The following is a 20381-nucleotide window of genomic DNA, read 5'->3' on the forward strand; positions in this document are numbered from 1 at the left end:
CTATAAGCTAAAAATAACCATTAAATTATATTAATGCTAGCTTTGTGATCTTGAGCAAATCACTTAATTTTCTGCACCTTAATTTTCTTATCTGTTAAATGAAAATGGGATTGGGTGACTTTTTAGGTCCTTTAGAAAATAAAGACAAATAATAATTGTTATCATTTATGTCATTTTAATTAAAGATGTGAAAAATGTAACCAAAGATTCTGTAAAACATTAAGTCTAAAAGAAATTGAACCACAGCCAAGAATTTTTGTAAACCCCAAATCCCCTCTCGATAGCACCAAACAATTGATTTTTACAGAGTTAACTATGAAAAAGGTAAATTTCTTATTAGTAAAACTGATAACCTCCTGGGCTAATTTAATTCATTCCCTACTTGCCAACCAGAAAAGTATGATTTTTACCTTTCTGGTTTAACAGCATAATGTTAGAAACTTTAAGGCCTACTCTTGCCTCATCTCTTATATACATGAAAACAGTGAGGCTCACTCAAAAAAAAGAATACTTATGGGCATTCTCATCCATAGCCTACCTGCCTGCCCCTCTATCGGGTATACTGTATTTTCTCTTGCCTTTGTCTTACTTGCAATAAACTGCTCTAATAACTTCCCCACCAAAAACATAAAATCCACGAACGAAAAAAACTACATAATTCATATTGTCTTCCAACACCCACAGAAAGGGTCTTAGAATCAACTCAAGCAAACTTCTCCCCTGCACCCCACCCCCACTGAAATCAACATACCATATTAAAAATATGTGATTATTGGTCCACATTCAGACTCTGAATGAACGAATGAAGTGGCTTGTCTCCCACAGTTAGGGCAATGTAAAATCTAAAGACATACACCAAAAAAGTAATATACTACTCATGACAGGCTCTATGTATTGACAAATAAGTGCCTTGTACATGAAAATAATTTGTGTTCCAGTCCTGCCACTTTCTGGCTATACGACAGCAGGCAAATAACTAAAATTCACTCCCTGTGGTTTTACGCCACTGTAAGGTGATGATGATATTGTTCACCTTGCAGGGATCTCATGAAAGTTAAATTAGACACATAAAAATGGCCTGGCACAAGCCAACCATGGAATAGGCAAAAGACACTAAAAGACATGCCATCTGCCTTACAAAACTTCTCCCTTCCCTCAAGGTAAGTTGAACAGAATCCAATGCAACAGATAGCTGCCATATTTTTCACTGGGCTGTCAGTTCCCCTTAGGCACAGAATATTTCTGATTCATCTCTGCATGCTAGTACCCAGCAGATTGAAAACATAATGAACGTTATTCAATGGGGAAAATGAGAATTCTTTGGGTCTGAGGATGTTAGTATTATCCCAGACCCAGTGAAAGAAAATTCCAATTTTCAGTTTGGCCAAATAGGTAAGTGTTTACTACAAGCTTCTATGTGGTTCAAAGCAAATAAGCTATTCTGAATTCTAATAATTACATTCTCTAAAATATAAAAAACTCAATTGCCCTAAAGCTCTCAATTTTAGTTTTGAAAAACCAATTCTTTCCTAAACAATGGAGTGGGTAACCACAGAAACTTGTGGAATCTCTTTTCCTAGAAAACACAAAGAACAGGAAAGAAGCCAGTCAGTCTGGAAATGGCTTCAAAATCTGCCGATAAGCAAGAAGTTGGGCTGAGTTAGATGCCCCTTGAAGGGTTCCTCCAGACCTATGCCACTAAGAAAAATAATTCTAATAATTCTGTCATTTATGTCCAAGAAAATAAAATAAATCTAACATCTCCCAATACAGTCATTGGAAATTATTTTATTTGGATCTAGTGATGCTTTTACAAACCCATTTTCTTCTTAAATTATAGTAAACTGTACTAAGCTCTTAATTTGAATATGAGCTCTTCTTAATAATACAGAATAGAAATTGCACTTAACACAGTAAACAAAATTATTTATTCATTTCTCTTTTTCAGTCTATTTCATGACCTTAAATCTACTCATCCCCAAAGCCTTATAAGAAATACTATTTCCCCAAAAATACAGCACTCTATTTTTTCCATTTACAGATGTCCAAGGCATTCATTACCCAAATCACATTGCACAGGTGATTAGTATATGATATCTTCTATTTTCATCTGATTCACAAGTAACAGTTTATTTCTCCCCAGCTGAACTGTAAGCTCAAAAGCCCAAGTTTTGGAGCCCTCATGTTTAAACTGAATTCAAGGTAAGTACTTATTCACCATTAAGTTCTTATTGGCTCACAGGTTGAGTTTAAGCAAAAGGAAAATGTAAAAGCAATACTATTTAACTCTGCACACTGAGCACCTGTATGAAGTTTTGGCAAAGCAGACACTCCACAAAGTCAAAAATAAAGCTTCTCAGACTACTATATATTGGCACTTGCCACTTAGCTGCAACTAACATAGTTGAAGGTTAAGACACACAAGGGACCCAGAGTTAAAGATGCAATTGGTTTAGCTGCTACCCTATAAAGAATGAGCAGCTATCAAGGACGGTCCATTCACATACAGATGGCAGCTACTATAGAAAAGCAGAAAGCACAGCACCTTCCCCAGAAAACAGGGCTATGCATGTTCCGATTTTACATGGAATCCATTATTCATTCTGTCAGACTAAGTCAGTTAAATGACAACAAACAGAAAGGAAAGGAGTGTTAGAAAATTACAGTGTAATAACATGACTGTAAAACTTGTATTTTCTCACTATTCATAATTCAAAGAACACATCTAGATCAGACCAATGGGCTCAAAAGCTCAATCTTAAGTGCATTCCACACACTCATACAGAGAGGCAGACCCCCTGGTCCTTTCTCCACATATTAAATGAAAACTTCTGGTCCCTACTATGTGTCAGGTACTGTCTAAGGCATTGGCACTTTATCAAACATGCAATTCTAGTAACATTATATAAAGTCTCAGCTTCATATTTTAGAGGGAAGACACCTCAGGCTTGGCCCAACCTCTTATTTGAGCAAGAAGAAACTCAAGGAACAGAGAGGATAACCTCGTTGGTTATTGTGGCTTTATGAGAACAAAGGCAGGAGTAGAAAACAAACTTTTTATCCCCCCCTCCCCAGTAATAAAATTTACTTTTTCTACTAAGCAAGTATTTCTATATGCTTCCTACACACCAGACAGTATACAAGGTACCAGATACACAGGATTCTGACCCTGGTGCTGTCCTCAAAAGGCACAGTCTAACAGCAAGGCAACAGACAGAAACAGCAAACCATATCTCTAATTGTTTAGGACTTCAATTTTAAAAAAATTAATAATAAAGTTGTAATAGTTTGTTGTAGACTCTTAATAACCCCATGAAGATAAAATCTAGATCTTACTACTCCTGTCATATAGATTGAGAAACTGAAGTATGGAGTGAATAAGGGACTCTACTAAGGTCATCTCCAGTGGCAGCAAAATGCCTAGAAAACAAGTTTATTTACTCCAAGGTAGACATTCTTTTCACACTAGATGGAAAAAAAGCAGATGTTCTTTTTATGTTCAGTTCCTTTCTGACCAAGAGCACACATTTGCAAGACTGCATGCAGAACAACCTGTGGTTGTGAAAGCAAATTTAACTGGCTGTGAGGTGTCATCAGCTGAGGTTAGTTATTTGATGACTGAGTAATCACCCAACAAGACATTGTAAGTAGCATTCTTAAAGTGCCCTTTATATATACAAAGAATAGATGGAAACGGTCCTATCCTCCGGGGAATTAATATGTAGAAAATGGGTATATAAATATTTCAACAAAAAGTGACAAAATTAAATAAACTACAAAAGTAGAATAATCACAAACAATTGCAAATTTAACAAACTAAATGTTTTGCAGAACTTCTAAGAAGACCTGCCAAGAAACTGATAATTCAAGAGTTAAATAGAAAAGAGAAGCCTGTATAGGAGATGACACATGCCAGTCTTCTGATTATTGAAATACAGGCTCTTACTAAAAAATGTTCACCACACTTAAGTAAAATATCAACTTCCTAATTCCTTCATTTCACTTTCCACCATTAGTCAAAATAATTATACAAATATTCCATTTCTCTTCTTCTAGGAAAGTTATTAATTTTGTAATCTTCTCTATTCAAAAGAAATGAATTTCCATCAGTGTGACTTTAGCTAAAAGGGTAAAACTGTGTGATCTCATCGCCCTTTTATTCTTCTATCCTCTTTCAGTTGCAACCTAAATGAAATTAATGATCATTTTTCTCTGGTGCACAGTAAAATTTATATACACATTCAAGAAGAGCAATTTTAACATTAACTTTAATTGTTACTTAATATCATATTTTATTCATACTACTAAACATCATCATGGTCTCATAAAAAGATACAACTATTTTAAACTTAAGCACACTGTAGAATTATTAACAAATTAGACAAAGTTAAAAAGAAACAAATACTAGTAATTTTCAGTTAATGACAGGAAAAATTACTTTAAGAATGAGCTAAAGGGGCTGGTGTCATGGCTTGGTGGTAGAGCAGTTGCCTACCATGCGTAAGACACTGAGTTCAATCCTCAGCACCACCTAAAAATAAATAAATAAAGGTATTGTGTCCATCTACAACTAAAAATATTTAAAAAAAATAACAGGCTATAAAGTAAAAATTATAACCATGCTACCAAAGTAGTAATATTTATTTTAAAAATACAACTCAGGGGAGAAAAAAAAATCTCTTAGTATTCCTGCATTTACTCAGGGGATTCAAACTTAGAGCCAGTTACCTTTCTTTGAAATATTTGGTGAATTTTACAGGCTGATAAGCAGCAATTTTCAGAACCACCACAGCAGGTTTCACTAGAATTACCACAAGCATATCAAAAAATTATTTCATCATATCTTTTAGTTCTTAAAACTTAATTTCATCACAAGAAGACATATTTTAATAAATACCAGTTTAAAATCTAAATTTGAAGCAAAAGCATAGTAACTTGTTTAGGGAAGAGAGAAGCTGGGCTTGAATTCATGTTTAGGTCCTTAAGACAATGACTTGTATGTCAAATTGGATTCTAAAAGTTTAAGGGAGTAATTAAACATGCAGCGACAGTGACATCTAGTGTTAACAGCTGCAAGCCAACTACACTACTATTAAATCCTCAAATGCTGAAGAACTATCCAAAGCTTCTCTTTAAGAACAACCAGAACTTGTGCATTATATTAAATAATAATAATAATAATAACCAAAATGGTTCCATAGATTTCCTTCCAGACATTAAAAAGCCTTACTGAAAAAAACAGAGTAAATTAAAGACCAAAAAGTAAATGCATTATTTATTTCACACAGTCAACATCTCCACTTTCTCCCTTCGTTTAGGAGAGTAATGAATGCACAGGTAGTCTGGAAGGTGTTCTGATAAGAGTTTCACAATCTTTTAAACTTTCGCCTATATGATTAAAGATACTGCACAGATAGTAAATACTCGATAACACATCAGGAAAAAAGAATGTAGGACATTTCAGGAATACTTGAAGAAGACACAAAGAAAAAAGAATAGTTACTGCAGTGAGAAACAAGTCTATATTTCAGCCCTGGCTTCCTTGCTTTATATTTGTTGATTTGAAAGGTCAACTTTGTAATCAGTTGATATTTTTGCCCAAGGATTTAGAATTTGGCAGCACAGGTTAATTCATTATACCATTTTTATAGTTTTATGCTACAGATGAATCTGTAAAAGTAAGCAAAATTTCGACAATTATTTTTGGCCAGGACAATTTTGTGTAAAAAGAAAAGTTAGCATTAGATGAAGCTTACTTACCTATTTGTTTTGGAAAGTTCGTCCTTTCCCCTTTTAACTCCAAAAATTCTTGTGATCAAGGAACTAAAGAGAAGAGTGGATGAATTTCTCACCTATTATAAAAATAAACACACAATATGGGTCAAGGAATATTTATGGCATGAAATCAACATGTATAATGGTCAACTAGGTATTCCAATCATTATACCATTGGCTAGTGTAGGACTAAAGAAAACATGGTTTGTTTTCACAAAATGAGACAACTTTAAAAAAAAAAACTTAATAGTAATTGACTCAATGAACTCTTAAATTAAGCCCTAACTCCAAACACAATATAGTTTTTTCCTATTCTAATATTATCAATTGATTTCATTTTGTCCTTGAATTGAATCATCAAACAGTACTTTAAGAAAAAAAAACTATTTTTCATATCCTTCCTGACAATGATTATTCTAGACCTCAACTCTTTTCACTTATTTTTCTGTACTTACCTACCTGTGAGAAAATACTTGTAAGACTTAATTTCAAAGAATCCATGTAATAAATAGTCAAGAAAATACTTAATATTCCAAATGCCATTAACTTCACAATGCCAATAATATAGCCAAGGGATATTAACCCTAAAATTATATGATAGAACTGATTAATAAAAACAAGAGGCAAGAATAATGTTAATAAACTTGGATCATTTCTCCAAGACACTACAGAGTATGTTTTCCAAGCCAATGCATCAAGATACTTTGGAATTTCACGACAATGTCTTGAATATTCTAGCATTATTGGTCTTCCTCAATCACCTTGCCAAATCAGAGTAGAGAGGTTTAAGTATGTACTGCCTTCCTTATGGTGTGCAAGGCAATATACCAGCACCACAGAGAATATCTAGAAATAGAAGACACACAATTGCTGCCATCATAGAGCTTATTTTCTAATTATGTAAGTGATCATATGGTATGTTAAGTAGCAATATAATCAGAAAAGTCATTAAAAGTAATAATGCAGGCTGGAGCCATAGCTCAGTGGTAGAGCCCTTGCCTCGCACATGTGAGGCACTGGGTTTGATCCTCAGCACCACACAAAAATAAATTAATAAACAAAGATTTTTTTAAAAAAGTAATAACTTGAGATTTAGAAAACCACTTCCTGAAACCATTGCATAAGGGTCACAAACTCAAACGCCCAGTAGAAGCAGGGAGCAACAGAGGCAGCAGTGGACTGTGTCTAATGTAGTCCCTGCTCAGCTTCAGCTGACTAGCTGCCATGAAGGAATGCAAGCCTAATGTTGCCAGATCTTCTGCTTTTTTAACAGAAGCCAGAAACATGATTTTTATGTGAAATCTCACTATTTTGAAATGTTGGCAACAAATTAAAGAAAAGGGGTGGTGGAAAAATGACCATAGAGTCCAAATAAAATTCATACCAAAATTGCAATGAAACCCTAATCTTGGACAGATCTACTTAGGTCCATTCAATAGTCAGCAAACATTAATGGAGTCCCTACTACATGCCCTGCCTAATATGCCCAAACTGTAACAAATAGATCCATCCTGTCAATATCAGTATCACCTCTGCCTAGCACAGGTCTTGATTATCTTACCCAGTCTCAGAAGGCTTGGTAAGGACATTTAGGACACCATTACTTCCCTCAAATCATAACAATGATAAAACACAAAAAGAAAGGTTAAAAGTAGGGCTCAGTGATAGAATGCTTGCCCAGCACCACAAGTAGTAACAAAAAAATAAACAAAACACAACAGAAACACAAATTCCATTTTGCCCTAAACCAAACTCTCTGACAAAGGCTGCCAGATGCACTAAAGTTAAACATCTGGAGATGTTGAGAATACACACTTTAAACAAAACCATAGGGTTTTTTTTCACTTTGTGAAACAGGCACAACCCAGAAATAAAATTCTTTTTTTTTAATCAATAGACTGAGGGCAGGAGACAGATAATGCATTTTAGTAATATTAATATGGACAAATGGAGCCGGGTGCAGTGACACACGCCTGTAATCCCAGAAAGGCAGGGGGACCACAAGTTCAAAGGCTGAGGCAGGGGGACCACAAGTTCAAAGCCAGCCTCAGCAACTTACTGAGGCCTGAACAGCTTAGTAAGACCCTGTCTCTAAATTAAAAAAAAAAAAAAGATGAACCAATGGGTATCAATACTATCAGCTTGATCCATCCTGCATAGGCTGAATGTTTGTGCCTCCTTCCCCAAATACATATGTAGAAATCCTAACCTTCAAAGTGATGGCTTTGGGAGGTGGGGTACTTAGGATATGATTAGGTTATGAAATCTTTACCCTTATAAATGGGATATTAAATGCTCATATTAAAGAGACCAGAGAGAGAGAGAGAGAGAGAGAGAGAGAGAGAGAGAGAGAGAGATACATTGCCCCTTTTAACCTTTTACAAGATAAGGCACCTTCTATGAACCAAAAAGCAGGCCCTCATGAGACACTGAATCTGCTGGCACATCGATCTTGGATTTCCCAGCCTCCAGAACTATGAGAAATAAATTTTTGCTGCTTATAAGTCACCCATTCTGTGGCATTTTGTTATAGCAGCTCAAACAGACCAAGAAATCCATTATAAAATTCCTCCATTTAGTAGCCAATTATGATCAATACCTATTCTGATACATATAGCAAAACGGTGATACTTTATCAGAACTTCTGCATTAATTACTTAACATTCCCAGAAAAAATTTTAAAAACTTTCCCTAATCATCTATTTGGTTACCCTGTTCACTCAATACAGAATTATTTGCATGTATTAACCAATTTTCCATTCAGGGCAGAGCAAACCTCCAAAAGTAATCAATTGATGATACTTGGTTTTATTTATTTTTTTTTTAAGAGAGAATGAGAGGGGGGAGGAACAGAGAGAGACAGAGAGAATTTTAACATTTATTTATTTTTTCTTAGTTCTCGGCAGACACAACATCTTTGTTGGTATGTGGTGCTGCTGAGGATCGAACCCGGGTCGCACGCACGCTAGGTGAGCGCACTACCGCTTGAGCCACATTCCCAGCCCCCAATACTTGGTTTTAATATTTTAAAAATGACTTTCCCTTCTTTGAGATACAATACACATACTGTAAAATTCACCATTTTGAAGTATACAAGTCAGTGGTTTTTACTATATTTCTAAAGTGGGAGACTATCACCACTAAATCAACAATATTTTCACAGCCCCAAAATGAAACCCTGCACACATTAGTCATCATTTTCCCTCCACCCATAGTAGGAAAGCACTGATCTATTTCTGTCTCTAAATATTTGCCTATTCCAGACATTTCATATACATAGGATCATGAAACAGATGGCCTTTTATTTAAGCCTTCTTTCACTCAGCACAATATCCTCAAGATTCACCCATATTCTAACATTTTTTGATATGTTCTTCCTTTTTATGGTAATATCCCATAATAGAGATATATCACATTTTTTAAATCTGTTCAGCATTTGATGGGACATTTGGCTTGTTTCCCATTTTTTGGCTATTATGGATAATGCTACTGAAAACATCTGTGCACAAATTTTTGTATCAACATGTTTTCATTTCTCTTAGGTATACATCCAGAAGTAGTATGGTAAATTATTACAGTAACTCTGCTTGTAGGAACTGCCAAAATGGTGGTACCATTTTATATTCTGATTAGCAATATATTAGGGCTTCAATTTCACCAATTCTGTGATTCTGCACATCTTCCTCAATACTTTTATTGTCCATCTTTTTAATCTTAGTGAGTACAAAATGGTATCTCATTGTGGCTATGATTTGCATTTCCCTAATGATGCTAAACATCTTTTTATGTACTTATTGACCATCTGAATATCTTTTGGGGGGAAATATATTCAAATGAATTGTCCATTTTTTTAATTGGGTTGTCTTTTTATTATTATTGAGTTCTAAGAGTTTTCTGTATATTCTTAATTTTGATCAAGTCTAATTTACCTATGTTATTTTCTGTTGCTTGTACCTTAGGTGTTGTATCTAAGACACTGTTAACCCACTCCAAGGTACAAAAACTTACACAAGTTTTCTTCTAAAATTTTTATAGCTCTTACATTTAGATTTTTGATCCATTTTTTAGTTCCTCAAACATGAAATTCATTCCCTTGCATTACAGCTATCTAATGGTACTAGTACTATTGGTTGAAAGAACTATTCTTTCTCCATTGATCTTTGAGCACTATTTTTTAAATTTTTTGTGGAGATTTATTTCTGGACAATCAATCCTATTCCATGATTTATATGTCTATCCTGATGTCAAATCCATAATCAAATTTACTACTGCTTAGTAGTAATTTTTGAAATTGGGGCCTATGAGCCCTTTGACTTTTTTTCAAGATTGTTTTGTATAGTATGGGACCCTTGTATTTTTTTTAACATATTAGGACCAAAATATTAATTTATGCCAAAAAATATTCAGATGGAATTTTAACAGAAATTATGTTGAATCTGTAGATCAATTTGGGGAATATTATCATCTTAATGATAGAACATCTTCCAATAATGAACATGGGATATCTGGTCCTCTTGCATTTCTCTGAATAATGTTTTCAGATTTTCAGTGTGAAAGGTTGCACTTTTTCTGTTAAATTAATTTCCTTTTAAAAAATATTTTTATTAGTTATTGATGGGCCTTTATTTATTTGTTTATATGTGGTGCTGAGAATAGAACCAGTTTCTCACACATGCTGGGCAAGCACTCTACCACTGAGCCACAACCCCAGCCTCATCTTCTGTTAAATTTATTTCTAAAGTATTTTATTCTTCTTTATATTTTTATTAGTGCATTATAGTTATACATAATAGTGGTATTCTTTGTGACATGTACATACATGCATATATTGTAATTTACTCCATTTCATTCTCTAGACTTCCCCTTTCCCTCCCTTCCTCCTTTCCTGAATCCCCTTTCTCTACTGATCTTTCTTCTATTTATTACCTTTATTTATTTAATTTTTAATAGGTACATTATAATTATACATAAAACTGTGACTCATTGTGATATATGCATACAGCACATAGCATAATTTAGTCCATTTAGTCTTCCTCCACTCCACCCTGCCCCTCAATGACTTTCTTCTATTATACTATTCTCCCTTCTGTTTTCATCAGATTCCCTTTTATTATTCCTTATTTCTCTTCACTTCCACACAGGAGAGAAAAGATTTGACCCTCGTCTCCCTGAGTCTGGCTTATTCACTTAGCATGTTGTTCTCTAGTTCTATCCATTTATCAGCAAATGATATAATTTCATTCTTCTTGATGGCTGAGTAGAACTCCATTGTGTACTGCCAGTGCCTCAGCTGGCACTGAATCATGAGCCACTACACAGCTTTGTAGATTCAAATAGCAATTCTTTATTCCAGAACTCACACCGGCCTCCAGCTAACACGTTCTGCTCCAATCTCCAATCTCCAATCTCCAATATCCCGCCGCCCCCAATCACCTAATCCACAGAGGCTTTTTCCAAATCCAATTTGAATCTCAATGGGAACACGCAGCAGGAACACCCTAATCCCAGCAGCAATAATCTTCAACCTCCAACTTCCCTAAAACCCCTATTGTCTTAAAGTGGGAATGCCTTAAACCCAAATTATCTTAAGCCCGGATACTTCCTCAAGCCTGCAGGATACTTCCTCAAACCTGGATCCACCCTCGTTCACCTTGAGCAGGGTCGCCTTTCTCAAACACACATGCAAGGTCACAGCGGATTTCAAAGGAAGTCCATGTAACAGGGGGTATGCTGGCAAGGATTTTGAATCGTCATTCCTACTTGGCAATGGCCCTCAGCAGTGTACATATGCCATACATTTTCTTCTCTTCTTTTATTCTTTTTAAAAAATTCTTTTTGAATTAATGTTTGAACTATTCATTGCTCAAGTAAAAATGATTTTGATACTTTTATCTTGTATTCAGCCACCTCATTGAACTTGTTTATTAGCTCTAATTTATGTGAGTGTGTTCCTTAGGATTTTCTACATAAAAGATCATGGCATCAGAAAATAAAAACAGTTACACCTTCCTTTATTACATCTTATTTTGGCCTGATTGCCCTAGTTAGGAGTTCTAATGTAATGCTGAACATAAGTGGCAAGAGTGTATACCCTTGACCTTTTACTGATCTTAAGGGAGAGCTTTCAGTTTTTCACCAGTAAGTATATGCTATGTTTTCCACTGCTGTTCTTGATCAGGTTGAGAAAATTCCATTCCTAGTTCATTGAGTGTTTTTAATCATGAAATGGAATTAGATTATTGTCAAATGCTTTTTCTACATCTGCTTAAACATCATTTAATTTTTGCCCTTTATTAATTATATGTTACATTAGCTGATTTCCTATGCTGATATGTATACTGTTTTAAAACTGTAGAAGTTAAAAAACAGACCACTAAATAGTTATTATAAAGGGTCAGTTGGTCCCATTATTTTTGAGACTGTGGCAAGGCAAAACATCATGGCAGGGAGCATGTAGTAGAGCACAACTGTTTACCTTATGGGAGTCAGAAAGCAAAAGAAAAGAGAGGAGGGGTGTAGGTCCCAAAAGGATTTTCGAGAGCACGCCTCCATGACCTAACTTCCTCCCACTAGGCCCCACCTCCCAAAGGTTCTATTACTTCCCAATAGTACCACAGGATGGTGATCAAGCCTTTCACACATGGGCCTCTGGGGAAATTCTTAGATCCAAACTATAGCAACAGTAATACAATAAAAGCAAATTCCTTTGGGGAAAAATGAATGAAGGAGTATGCAAGTTAAAAAAAGATTAAAGACAGAATTAGTGGTAAAGTTGAAAATGCAGAGATTAGAACAACTGTCAAGTAATTCTACCTATAAACAATTCTTTTTATCAGGGAAAACCAGAATACTTCCTGCTCTCTACCTCTTTCTTCACTGAGTCTCCAACATATGGTTAGCAGGGACTTGGTAGTCAGCTGCAAAGTGACAACTGTTACCAAAGTATTTCTCTTCTATTCATTGAATAGATAATTTTTTTCTTTCTTTCTTGGCATAAAAAAGCTTCTATATATAGACTTGTATAAGAGATAGAAGAATTTATTAGCTCTAATTTATTAGAAAATTAGGTTACACCAGGTTGTATGCGTGTGTACAAGCACATATGTACACTCATTTTTTAATTACATAACATATAAACTCCCTTAACAGATATTTAAAAAATATGAAAGGGGAGCCCACCCTGTGCAATTGCTATGTAGCATGATCACTGACACACCATACACCCCTAGTAGGCAGTCAAGGATAGGGTCAAGATACAACATTTTAATATTCTGTCCAGGGTATGTGATACAGGTTTAGAGCAGAAAGAGACATTTTTTGAAAAAAATTAAATGAGATTTGAGTTCTAAGCCATGTGACTTTGAAGAAATCCTACACCTATAATCCAGAAAAACCATGCCATATTTTCTGGGCTTCTAAGGAGAAGACCAGCAATACTTGAGTTCTTGGTAACTGTCTTCCAAAGCTGTAAGATACTTCTCCCATGAGAGGTCAAAAGTAAAGAAAGGGTTTCCACTAATCCATACAGCATCTATAAGTGAATTAGAAAAAATGTACCTCTTCCTCTGAGTAAATGAAGCTCCATTCCAAGGCACATAGCATGATGAGTGGAGCACAGCTGGATTTCAAGACTACACAGCCCTAAGCCTGGAACCTTCATAGCAACTTCACAACTGCCAGAGGGCAGAGTCATTGGTGCCAGACACAAAGTAACCGTGGCAGTGCTGCCAGGAAGATCTGAAAGTGTCTTTTTTGTATATTCCTCTGATATCCCCTGCATGCTGTGAATCAGAACTGACTTGAGAGAAGCAAGATAAAACTGTTCTAGATGAAAATATAACCTCCGGATGGGTCATAGGAGGACCCTAGTTGGGTTGCTTGGCAAGCTCTATTGGAAAGGCTGAGAGTTGCCTAGGGAAAGGCAATCAGGTGTCCAACAGTCACTAAACATAATAAAGAGAATCAGATGCTATTTTAAAAGAACAACTGCCCAGAAAACTCTAAGGATCTATGCATATGTATCTATAAGTCATTTTATGTAACTTAAATTTTGACTAAACTAACTTCATCTACAAAATGTACGTCAAACATAATCATTTCTTACCATCTTTACTAACATTTCTCTATTCTAGGCCATCATCACCTTTTGGCAGAACTATTATAATAGCTTCCTGATTGGTCTTCCTACTTCCTTCTTGCCACCTTAGAATCAAGTCCCCATTTATCTAGATTAATAAAAAACCCATCATTCCCTGCTATAAAACCCCCTTGTGAAGGATTTTTCAATAGGCTTTTCAATAGCAGAAGGAATCACAGTTGCATTTCAAGTGTTTATGCCAATACTTGTTCAAGTTGGGTTAATGCCCCAAGGGGTAAACTCTGACCAACAAGAAACAAGCAATGGGACTCTTCTAAGAGGTGGTAGTTTCACGTAGTAGAAGATGTACCATGTGACAAGACAACCAGCTCAGTTTACTTGCAAGGTTAGGGCCTACTTGGTAGCATCTTTCCTCCTTTCTTGCCTTATTTATTCTTTTCTTTCATTCTTGCTGCTCTGGGTTTGTACCACTCAATAAAACCTTACCTCCAGTTGCTTTCTGAGGACACAGGGCCCAAGCCCTACAAATCAGCTAAAATGACCTTTTCTGCAATCCTATCACACACAAAACTGCTTTACCACACTTCAGATTCGGAAGTCAGACAGATAATAGTTGCACATTCTTAGACAAAGGTATTTCACGTCTCTTAGCCTTATTTTATTTATATATAAAATATGAAGTATAATAAAGTTTACTGAAATTAATCAATGTAATATAAATGATGCCAGGTACATTATTTATATTAGTATTTCCAGTGCTTAATATGTCATCTACTACACTGTAGGTATGCCTAATGCCTACAATGTTTACAATAGTACATTTTCTCTGTATTTAAAAAATTCCAACCAAGTAGCAAAGATTGAAAGACCTGTAAGGTCTCAATACAAATAGCCAGTAATCTGTAAAAACACATTAAATCTATACATGAATGCTCTCTGAAAAATGGCCCTTTACTGCAAATAATTCACTTTACCTGGGTTTTTGCCTCTCCAACTTATCACGAAAAACAATTAAGTCAAAAGTACAGATGTCGCCAGCTTTAGGCACAATATATTCCTGAGAGGATGCACACAAATCAAATTTCTGTAAATCAAACCATATTTCACAAGCACTAGGGAAAAAACACCCTTTAAAATGACTTCAACAAATAATGCTATAGTAAACTGTTACTGTAAAATGAAGGTTTCTTCATAGCCGGTGATTATGTTGACTTATAATTTCATTAGGTTTTCATAAGAAAGGAAATACAGCAATCAGCATATGGCAACATGAGCTCCCTCCCACCCCACATGAAGTCCCATGCTTGCTCAGGACTCTACAAGCAAGAAGATCATCACCAGAACTGAACACAGCCAATGCTATGCCTGGAGTCTGTGAAACTGTTGTTATAAAGTTAAAAAAATGTATGGCAACAGTATAGATTGTCACAGGTATGATGTTACTTTGTCTGACAAAGCAAGAACAGCAAATAGAAACTAAATATTCCTATAAAACCAGTGTTCAAAAGGAAGATTCCAGTTAATAAAATTATCATAAGCATTTATATTATTACAAGCTTTTGTGGATATATATATGGATATTGATAGTATTCATGCATAAAACTCACAGGATAAAAAATATGCATCAGAATCATGATAACTCTGTGGTGGCTTAACAGGTAACTCATTTTAAAGGTTTCTCTTATGTTTTCCTTTATTTTAAAAAAATTTTCAGGCATATGCATTACTGTTTTGGGTCTCACAAATGGACTTCCACAAAGGAATCATTTGTTTCTGACACTTTTGGCTTTGGCAAAAAGTTGGGAAAATCACCACATTTCACACTGCTAAAGCCCTTTCACAGAAAATATTTCTTGTATTATCTGGATTAGACTTGAAGAAAACAATATTAATATTGTTGGCAATCAGTTTTACCATCTCTAATTTTCCTGATGATCAAGCCACATTCCTACATCTCTGATTACACTGATGGTATACGGGTATTGTTCTACTTCCTATAAATGTAAAAGGTAAACGCTGTGCCTTCAAGGGCAGTTATGCAATGCTCCTAGACAGAATTCCAAAAGTCTGCATCTCTTACAAGAAGATGCCCAATTGTCTAGGCAAATGTTGGCAACCTTGAGGAGTGTTCCTCACACTGGGAGTCTGTGCCTTTGGCAGCCACTGCAACAGACTGAATCTCAATTAGAGGCTTATCATATTGGTACGGAATGGTTTGTGCAGCCTACTAATTGGAAAGCCTGCCTGTCTAGTAAATACTCCACTCTGTGGATTTTGTTTTGTTTGTGGGAGTTGTGGGTGGGGAGTTACAAAGGATTGAACTCAGGGGGACTTAACCACTTGAGCCACATCCCCAGCCCTACTTTGCATTTTATTTAGAGACAGGGTCTCACTGAGATGCTTATGCCTCACTGTTGCTGAGGCTGGCTTTGAACTCATAATCCTCCTGCCTCAGATCTCCGAAGCTGCTGGGATCACAGGCATGCGCCACCACACCCCACCACTCTGTGGGTTTAAGACCTAGGTTCTTTGCTCCTCCCCTCCCCTTTGCCAAGCATTTTTGTAAAACCACATGTCAAGCGCCTATGAATCATAGGTTATTGTCCTTTACTCTAGAAGACACAATGACATAGGAGAAAAAAAATAAGGGTTTCTCCAAGGAATCATGAAAAAAGACACATGAAAGTTTCCTTTCTTAAATCTAAGAAGTACACTAGGTACTGCTCACAGTCTTTACAGAGTTCTAAGTCAAATGGTTTCTGGACAGTGTTATATTGAAAAAAAAAGTGATTCAATATTTAGACTTCTATTAAATGTTTTGTGTTTGATTTTTCAACTTTTGTTAGAATATATTGGTACCACTCACTCAACATATGATATACAGAATCTACAACATCCAAAAAGAGATACATTAAGATACTAAGAAAGAGTTGGTCTGCTTCTAGATCAATATTACTAATCAGTAGGGAAATGCAAAGCAAAATCATAAAGGGATACCACTTCACACCCATCAGGAAGAACTATCATTTTAAAAAATGAAAATCCTAAGTGAAGACTTAAACAAACTGGAACTCTTGTGCATTGCTGATATGAACGTAAAATGATACTGTCTCTATGGAAGAGTTTGATGGTTCCTCAAAAAGTTAAACATAGAATTACCCTATAATACACCCAAATTAACTGAAAGCAGGGACTCAGATAACTTGTATGCTAATGCTCACTGCTGAATTACCATAATAAGTAAAATGTGGAAACAATCTATCAACAGATGAGTAGATAAAGAAAATAAAGTACACACATACAATGAAATGTTATGCAGACTTAAAAAGGAATAAAATTCTGACACGTTACAACTTGGTTGAAACTTAAAGACATTATATTAAACGAAATAAGCCAAATATAAATTAATAAATATTGTTATGATTCCACTTATAAGAGATATTAGGTCAGGTAAATTCATAGAATCCAAAGGTATTACAGAGGTTACCGGGGATAAGAAAATACAGGAAGTCAAAACTTAATGAGTATAGATCTTTTGTTGGGGATGACAAAAAGGCTCTGAAAATGTGTAATGTGATGAATATTGTATACACTTATGCCAAGTTAAATGGTTAAAATGGCAAATTTAAAAAAAAAAGATAACTGACTTTAAACAAAAGTAATAACAACCTAGGGTAGGCTTACAACACACAAAAAAGTAAAATGTATAACAATAGCAGCATCAAGATAGGAAGAAGAAAAGGGAAGCAAAATATTAAGTTCTTATACTTTAAGTGGCACAGCAAAATATCACTCAAGGGTAGACTGTGATAAGTTAAAGTTATAGCTTACTGCACTAAAATAAAAGACTTAAGTCTAATAAACCAACAAAAGAGATAAAATGAAGCCATAAAACATCAAGAATCAAAATATAGTCTGATCCAAGAATTTATTCCCTAGAGAAATTCCTTGATAAAATGCAATATATATTTTTTTATCATCCAGTGAAAGGTTTATTAAAACTTAATCAGAGGTATAATTAAATCAATGAAAGTAAATGGCAAAAGCACTCACTGCCCAGACTGGTGAGGTAAAACCCAGAATTGCAGCCTTAGTTCCATCGGCAACATATGGAATGATATTTTCTCCTAGAGGTGTATCTCTAAACAAGGCTCTGAGGATATTCAAAGCATGAACCTAGGACAAGAAGTTCAAAATTAGCTGTGGGTTAATAACTATGGTGATTCTAAATCTGTATATAAAATTACAAGAAGAAAGTAATAATATGCAAGTGAAACAGTAGATTTAATAAAATAATAATTGATAAAAATAATTTTTAGACATTAGTAAGAACAATGTAATAAAAAAATTTGATCCAACGAACCTATAAGGAATCCTGAATCTAACACATTCTTTTCAAGGAACATTTATTCTTTAAAATGGCCTCAAACAAGGAACATTTATTTTTTAAAATGGCCTCAAATATAGGATTTCATTTTTATAACATTAAAGTAAAAGGTAAAACTAAAGTGTTAGAAATTAGGATTTTGGTTACTGTCAGGGAAACAGTGCTGATTAGAAGAGAACATGAAGGGGCCTTGGTGTCCTAGAAAAGTTCTGCTTCTTTCTTGTTACACAAATGTGATCACTTTGTGAAGCTGTAATGACTTGCACACTGTATATTATAATTAAATCTAAAAATGCATATAAAATATGACACGGACAGCATGAGAAAGGAAGAACATAAGCCAATCTCAATTATGAACCCAGTGAGAAGCATAAATGTATATCCTTTCTAAAGAAAATTTAATAATGTATAAAAACATGTCAAAGTTGAGTTCATTCTCAGTATGCAAATATATTATATTTAAAAATCAGCATAAGTGCTGGGAATGTAGTTCACTGGTAGAGCAATTGCCTAGCGTGTACAAGGCCCTTCAATCCCCAGCATTGAAAACTACAACAAAAAGAATAACATGTAATTCATGATATTTGAAAATTCTACGGAAAAACAAAACGTATTTATCTCAAATGATGCAGGAAAGCACTCAACAATTGGTTTTTTTTAATCAGATAAAGGACAGATTAAAAATTTCAACAAATAACAACATAAAGATGCCTGCTATCTCTATTTCTAGCAAAATTGTGCTACAGGTTCCAGCAGCAAAATAAGATAAATAAAAATTTTTAAAAGACTAAGCATTAGAAAGCTAACAAACTTAGGATTACCTACTAGGGATACAATTATCTATAAAGAAAATCCTAAGAATTTATAGATAATTCATTAGTTATATTATAGCAGTTCAGGTAAGTTGCTAAACATAAGTACAACAATCACCAAAAAATCAATTTCATTCTCACAGAGAACAACACATAATATAAAATTTTGAAATATCATTTATAAGAAAAATATATAGAAATAAATCTCATAAAAGATTCATAAGACTTTTATGAGGAAAATATATGCATTCCTACCCACAGGTATGAGAATTTCTGTTGCTTACCAGCACCTTGGTATTATCAGACCTTTACAGTTTACTTTTCTGTATGAAATGGCTCGGACTCAGGGGCCAGAGGCGGCACGACGCTATGGGGGAGTGGGCAGCGCGGGCGGGCCAGGGGTCGGCGGGACCCGGGGACCGGGGGACTGGAGACCCGGCGCGGGAGCGCGGCTTGGGCGGGCAGGGGGCTCCGGCGCAGGGGGAGGATGCGCGGGCGGAGGGGCTCTGCCACCGGGCGCCAGGTCGGTGCATGGAATGCCGGGAGCCGCGCCGGGGCGGGGGAAGGGGTCCGCAGGGCGGCGGGGGGGGGGGGGGGGGGGGGGGGGAAGGGGTCCGCGGGGCGGCGGGCGGGGGGGAAGGGGTCCGCGAGGGGGGGGGGGGAGGGAAGGGGTCCGCGGGGCGGGGGGGGAAGGGGTCCGCGGGGGGGGGAGGGGTCGGGGGGGGAGGGGTCGGGGGGGGAAGGGGTCCGCGGGGCGGCGGGCGGGGCGGGAAGGTGCGCCGGCCCAAGTCGGGGTCGGGTCCGGGAGGCCCCCTCCTACCTATGCCGGGCGCCACGTAGACGGAGTAGAGCAGCGAGGACGAGAGGGAGAAGAAGAAGAGCGCAGCAAGCGGCGCGGCAGCCACAGCAGCCCCCGGCGGGCGCACATGCTGCAGCCGGGCGGCCGCTCGAGGGCCGGGCCTGCTCCTGCCGCTCCCGTGCGCCGTCTCCGGAGCCTTGCGGGCCGCCGCCGCCGCCTCCCAGATCCCAGCCAACGGCCGCCGTGCGACGGGCCACATGAAGCGGGCGGGGCCGCGCGGCTCAGAGCAAGCGCAGTGACGGGGGCGGAGGGGCGGGGCCAGCGCCGCCGGGCACCGTCGCAAAAGACCCGCGTGCTCGCCACCCGACCCCCGTCGCCCCCGAGGCCGCGCAGCGGCTTTAGGGAGCGTCACTAAATGAAGACAGCCCCTCTACCCGCAGGGCCACCGCCCAGGCTTGCAGGGAGCGTCTCTCAAGAGCCAGCCGGCTTTGCGCTTGGGCTCCTCAAGAA

At 36.9% G+C, this 20381-nt stretch overlaps 1 pseudogene across 1 annotated transcript in view; it reads right to left on the minus strand.

Annotated features, from left to right (window-relative positions):
• The window catches only part of LOC144372711 (transport and Golgi organization protein 1 homolog), a 161557-nt pseudogene extending 141530 nt beyond the window's left edge, over positions 1-20027 (minus strand). The window contains exons 1-3 of the transcript XR_013432626.1: positions 19893-20027; positions 17927-18049; positions 5761-5852 (exon numbers count right to left, since the gene is read on the minus strand). The product of XR_013432626.1 is annotated as a transport and Golgi organization protein 1 homolog (transcript). The remainder of the gene's footprint in view (positions 1-5760; positions 5853-17926; positions 18050-19892) is intronic.
• Between the last annotated feature and the right edge of the window lie 354 nt (positions 20028-20381).

This window comes from Ictidomys tridecemlineatus, unplaced genomic scaffold (genome assembly GCF_052094955.1).
Source record: "Ictidomys tridecemlineatus isolate mIctTri1 unplaced genomic scaffold, mIctTri1.hap1 Scaffold_148, whole genome shotgun sequence".
NCBI classification, from domain to species: domain Eukaryota; kingdom Metazoa; phylum Chordata; class Mammalia; order Rodentia; family Sciuridae; genus Ictidomys; species Ictidomys tridecemlineatus.